Source organism: Ailuropoda melanoleuca, chromosome 2 (genome assembly GCF_002007445.2).
Source record: "Ailuropoda melanoleuca isolate Jingjing chromosome 2, ASM200744v2, whole genome shotgun sequence".
Taxonomy (NCBI): Eukaryota; Metazoa; Chordata; class Mammalia; order Carnivora; family Ursidae; genus Ailuropoda; species Ailuropoda melanoleuca.
The window spans coordinates 94,114,363-94,120,750 of record NC_048219.1 but is presented as its reverse complement, the minus strand read 5'-3'; the positions used below and the strand labels follow the sequence as shown (position 1 = coordinate 94,120,750).

The window sequence follows — 6,388 nt, the reverse complement described above, 5'->3', positions numbered from 1 at the left end:
GATGTAAAGTTTGATGCTTCATTAGTTGCGTATAACACCCAGTGCACCATGCAATACGTGCCCTCCTTACTACCCATCACCAGTCTATCCCATTCCCCCACCCCCTCCCCTCTGAAGCCCTCAGTTTGTTTCTCATAGTCCATAGTATCTCATGCTTCATTCCCTCTTCTGATAACCCACATNTATCCCCTTTCTTCCCTACCGATCATCCTAGTTCTTATGTTCCATAGATGAGAGAAATCATATGATAATTGTTTTTCCCTACTTGACTTATTTCACTTAGCATTATCTCCTCCAGTGCTGTCCATGTTGCAGCAAATGTTGAGATATTGTTCTTTCTGATAGCTGAGTAATATTCCATTNCTACCCATCACCAGTCTATCCCATTCCCCCACCCCCTCCCCTCTGAAGTCTTCAGTTTGTTTCTCATAGTCCATAGTCTCTCATGTTTCATTCCCCCTTCTGATTACCCCCCTTTTCTTTATCCCTTTCTTCCCCTACCGATCATCCTAGTTCTTATGTTCCATAGATGAGAGAAATCATATGATAATTGTCTTTCTCTGCTTGACTTATTTCACTTAGCATTATCTCCTCCAGTGCCGTCCATGTTGCAGCAAATGTTGAGAATTCGTTCTTTCTGATAGCTGAGTAATATTCCATTGTATATATGGACCACAACTTCTTAATCCAGTCATCTGTTGAAGGGCATCTCAGCTCCTTCCACGATTTGGCTATTGTGGATATTGCTGCTATGAACACTCGGGTGCATATGGCCCTTCTCTTCACTGCGTCTGTATCTTTGGAGTAAACACCCATTAGTGCAATGGCTGGGTCATAGGGTANTCCTAGTTCTTATGTTCCATAGATGAGAGAAATCATATGATAATTGTCTTTCTCTGCTTGACTTATTTCACTTAGCATTATCTCCTCCAGTGCCGTCCATGTTGCAGCAAATGTTGAGAATTCGTTCTTTCTGATAGCTGAGTAATATTCCATTGTATATATGGACCACAACTTCTTAATCCAGTCATCTGTTGAAGGGCATCTCAGCTCCTTCCACGATTTGGCTATTGTGGATATTGCTGCTATGAACACTCGGGTGCATATGGCCCTTCTCTTCACTGCGTCTGTATCTTTGGAGTAAACACCCATTAGGGCAATGGCTGGGTCATAGGGTANGCAATGGCTGGGTCATAGGGTAGTTCAATTTTTAACTTTTTAAGGGACCTCCACACTGTTTTCCAGAGTGGCTGTACCAACTTGCATTCCCACCAACTACGTAAGAGGGATTCCCTTTCTCCACATCCTCTCCAGCAATTGTTGTTTCTTGCCTTGTCTATTTTTCCAATTCTAACTCGCGTAAGGTGGTATCTCAGTGTGGTTTTGATTTGAATTTCCCTGATGGCTAATGATTTTGAACATTTTTTCATGTGTCTGTTAGACATTTGTATGTCTTCATTGGAAAAGTGTCTGTTCATATCATCTGCACATTTTTTAATTTGTTTATTTGTTTCTCGTGTATTGAGTTTGAGAAGTTCTTTGTAGATCTTGGATACCAGTACTTTATCTGTTGTGTCCCTTGCAAATATATTCTCCCATTCCGTGGGCTGCCTCTTAGTTTTTTTGACTGTTCCCTGGCTGTGCAGAAGCTTTTTATCTTGATGAAGTCCCACAAGTTCATTTTATCTTTTGTTTCTCTTGCCTTTGGAGATCTGTCATGAAAAAGTTTGCTGTGGCTGATGTCGTAGAGGTTGCTGCCTTTGCTGTCCTCTAGGATTCTGATGGATTCCTGTCTCACATCGAGGTCTTTCATCCATTTGGAGTTTATCTCTGTGTATGGTGTTACAGAGTGGTCAAGTTTCATTCCTTTCATGTAGCTGTCCAATTTTCCCAGCACCATTTATTGAAGAGACTTTTTTTCACCAGAGGTTTTTTCCTGCTTTATCAAAGATTAGTTGCCCAAAGAGCCGAGGGTCCCTTTCAGGGTTCTCTATTCTGTTCCATTGGTCGATGTGTCTGTTTTGTACCAGTACCATGGTGTCTTTGTGATCACAGCTTTGTAGTACAGCTCGAAATCCGGCATTGTGATGCCCCCAGCTTTGTTTTTCCTTTTCAACAGTTCCTTGGAGATTCGGGGCATTTTCTGGTTCCATACAAATTTAAGGACTATTTGTTCCAGTTTTTTGAAAATGTCATCGGTAGTTTGATTAGGATAGCACTGAAAGTGTAGATTGCTCTGGGTAGCATGTACATTTTAACTATGTTAATTCTTCCAATCCATGATCATGGAATATTTTTCCATCTTTTTATGTCTTCCTCAATGTCTTTCAAGAGGGATTTATAGTTTCTAGAATATAGATCCTGTACGTCTCTGGTTAAGTTAATTCCAAGGTAACGTATGGATTTTGGTGCTATTGTAAATGGGATGGATTCCCTAATTTCTCTTTCTTCAGTTTCATTGTTCGTGTATAGAAATGCAACTGATTTTGAGCATTGATTTTGTATCCCGCCACATTACTGAATTGCTCTATAACTTCTAATAGTTTGGGAGTGGATTCCTTTGGGTTTTCCATATAGAGTATCATGTCATCTGCGAAGAGAGACGTTTTGACTACTTCTTTGCCGATTTGATATCTTTTATTCCTTTTTGTCTTCTGATTGCTGTTGCAAGGACTTCTAGTACTATGTTGAATAATAGTGGTGAGAGTGGGCATCCTTGTCGTGTTCTTGATCTTAAGGGAAAGGCTTCCAGCTTTTCCCCATTGAGAATAATATTTGCTGTAGGCTTTAGATAGATGGCTTTTTGAGATTGAGAAATGTACCCTCTATTCCTACACTCTGAAGGGTTTTAATCAGGAAAGGATGCTGTATTTTGTCAAATGCTTTTTCTGCATCACTTGAGAGGATCATATGGTTCCTGAGTCTTTTCTTGTTGATATGATGTATCACACTGATTGATTTGCGAGTGTTGAACCACGCTTGCACCCGTGCAAGATTGTGTAGATTGTGACTTTCTGTTCTGTATCGCTCTTGGGGCCTTTTTACTTTTATAGAACCCCCCTTAATATCTCCTGTAGGGCTGGTTTTGTGGTTACGAAATTGGTTAATGACTGGCGATTCTGGAAGGTCTTTATTTCTCCATCCTTTCTGAATGACAGCCTTGCTGGATAAAGGATCCTTGGGTGCATGTTTTTCTCTGAAAGAGCTTTAAAAATGGCCCCCCAACCTTTTCTCTCATTCCAGGTCTTTGTAGACATGTCTGACGCAATTCTGATACCTTTGCCTTGGTACGTGAGAAATTTCTTTGCCCTGGCCGCTTTCAATACTGTATCCTTGGACCTAATATTTGTGAATTGTACTATGACGTGACGTGGCATAAGTTTGTCGTGGTTGAGCTTGGGAGTGGTCCTCTCTGCCTCTTGGACATGAATGGTTTTTTCCCTTGCTAGATTAGGGAAGTTTTCAGCTACAATTTGTTCAAATATCTCTTCTAGACCTCTGTTTTTCTCCATCCCCTTGGGGATCCTGATGATTCTGACATTGGAACATTTCATTGAGTCAGTAATATGCCATAACCTATATTCCCGTGTGTGGATTTTTCTGAGTCCAAATTTTATTTTAGTTTTTTTTTCTACTAACCCATCCTCCAATTTGCCAATTCATTCTTCTGCCTCATTCACCCTGGCCGTCAGAGCCTCTAGTTTTGACTGCATTTGGCTCATAGAATTTTTAATTTCTGCCAAATTCACTCTCATTTCCACCCTTAGGGATTCTATATTCTCATTAACATTTTCTTTAATACTTTTTTCAAGTCTACACATCATCTTGACCATTGTTACTCTGAATTCCATTTCTGATAATTTGGTTATATCCATATCCATTAGTTCTGTGGCAGAGGCCACAGACTCATTGTCTTTCTTTGCTGGGGGGACTTCTCCTTCTTGTCATTCTGATGAGTAGAGGTTGCGGGGTTGTTCAGACCCCAAATTGTCGCCCGGGACCCAGGCCATGCACCCTTGTTTTATAGGGATCTTAGGGATGTGGGCTTCTTGATTTTTCAGACTGCCTTTTGTGGGAGGGGCCTGCCACTCTGATACTCAGGCAATCCTGTTTGGGTAGAATCTCCCTGTGTCCCCTGCGAGGGGGGGTGGGGATGGCCACGCTGTGAGCTGGTATTTCCAGGCTTTTGTTCTCTTGCAGCTTTTCCTGGCGGTTTGTTGTGCTTCTTCAGAGAGTCAGAGCAGCAGTGGCCAAATCTCAGCCTCTGTCTCAGAACAGAGGGATCGCGGACCGTTCTCCACTGATGTTCTGGCCACTTTAACTCTGTTTCTGTTGGTTCTGCTCAACCCTGCAGCGTCCCAGGATGTGTGCTCCACACCCAGCGTCCCCACCTTCACTTCCAGGGCCGGCACGTCTTTGTCCTTTGTGTTTCTAACACCGCCAGCCACCAGCCGCCCCGGCACGTTCTCCCGCTCCTGGTCTCAGTCTGCTCTCTAGTGGGTGTCTTCCGCGAGTCCGCCCGCTCCCCCGTGCAGGTGGCTACCGCTTCCCGGCACCCGGACACGGTGGCTCCCTCCCCCTTCCATTTATCTTCCAATATCTATGTGTGGTTTCACAGCTTCCCACTTCCTACCTCAATACTCAGCGCTGGAGATGTTCATTTGTAGAGATCCAGATGTATCTTCCTGTGTCTCAGGCTGATTCCGTGGATGTTCAGGCTGGTCTGGTACCTATCCAACTTGACCCAGGGGACCGGTTGAAAAAGGGGTCCCCTACTCCTCCGCCATCTTAACTCCCATCCGCTGCCAATTATTTAGGTAGGGAAGTGGATGAGCACCTGGTTGGGAGAAAAAGTTTTTCATGTTTTACATTTGGGGAACAGCATATGAGAGCAAAACATTTGCAACACTTCCTTTTCTTCCTGAACAACTAAGAAAACTGTCTTTCTCAGTACATGAAGATCTAAGAAATTTCAGTTCTGGAAAAAAATATAGACAGATGTAAAATACCCATTTCTATTTTTGGTGCCTGTAAGGCCCTCTGTGATCTACAACTCTAACTCTTTTTCTTGTGCACAAATTTGAAAGACTATGACTGCAAATTAGCAGGGAGACCTTTTGGAAGGAGCCTGAATCCCTAAGATATTACTTGGAGAATATCCAACCAATCTTTATCAAACTTCACCTGAGCTATGAATAGACATTTGTAATGTTAAGTGGCTGTGATGTCTGAGTGTATTTGTTACCTTATCATTGACATAGAAGGACCTTCAAGACATTATTATCTTATATGTACAAAATGTATTTATCGATGGAGAAATTAAGGCTGAAAAATATTTGTGAATTGTCAGTATGTGGTGAATAATTAAAATTACAAGTTCAGATGGGAGAACAATAGAGTAAAAAGGCAGGAATTTATGTTCAATAATGTTGAAAGCTGTTAAAAAAGCAAGTGAGATGGAAATATAAAATGTATGCATCAGGTTTATGGGAAAGGGGGCAATTGTTGATTCTTTGAAAAGTCATTGCTATCTATAATTTGGACCAAAGCAAATTTGATTAGGTTGAGAAATGAAATGTAATAAAATAGACTGTATAGACAATGTTCAATAAATTTTGACCTTAAAGGAAATTCTATTTGTCACATAATAAGAGAGCTAAGTAGGTTTAAATATTGAAAATTTAAAGTGAATGCAAAGAACAAAGAAGAGACAGTCAATATTTTAGGTTCTTGAGAAGACAAGAAGTTATGAGATGCAAAGGCTTTGTGGAGGAATTGACCTTGGAAACAGGGAAGGGCAACTCTTCCATTGTAACCAGAAGGGTAACTCTTCCATTGTAACAATCAACAAAGCATGAATCTATCAGTAGGCTGGTCATTAAAAAATGGAAGATGTACTTTTTTCCTCTGTGCTTTGGAAGTATGGACATTTGCTGAAACGTTGGGAAGAGAAACATGATGAAGTCCCTGAAAACAGAGAAATGGTAAATTGACAGCAAAAGTGTGGCTTAACATGTTTAGGGGGAATAAAAATACTTATATGGAATAACTCATTAAAATCTAATTCCAGGGAAATAATGCATACAAAACTTCATCAATAATTACTTTTTTATCATGTTATATATAATTGCAAAAAATGGGAATAATCTAAATATTGAAGAGGAGGATTATTCAATGCATTATACTACATCTGAAATATAGACCACTATACATTCATTAAAATGTGTAAGAACATTAAACAACATGGACATATGATTTTTTTATTGTTAAATGAAAATTCAGTATTGAAATTACATATGAATTTGTGTATGCATTTTCATGAAAAATATAAAACTGTAATGTAATTACTGAAGTGTTAATAATTAACATATATTGGTGAGATAATGTG

At 40.3% G+C, this 6,388-nt stretch overlaps 1 long non-coding RNA gene across 1 annotated transcript in view; it reads right to left on the bottom strand.

The window, feature by feature from the left end:
* Positions 1–4,667, bottom strand: part of LOC109490550 — a 16,252-nt gene extending 11,585 nt beyond the window's left edge. The window contains exon 1 of the long non-coding RNA XR_002143882.1: positions 4,634–4,667. This is a non-coding gene — a long non-coding RNA (uncharacterized LOC109490550). The remainder of the gene's footprint in view (positions 1–4,633) is intronic.
* Between the last annotated feature and the right edge of the window lie 1,721 nt (positions 4,668–6,388).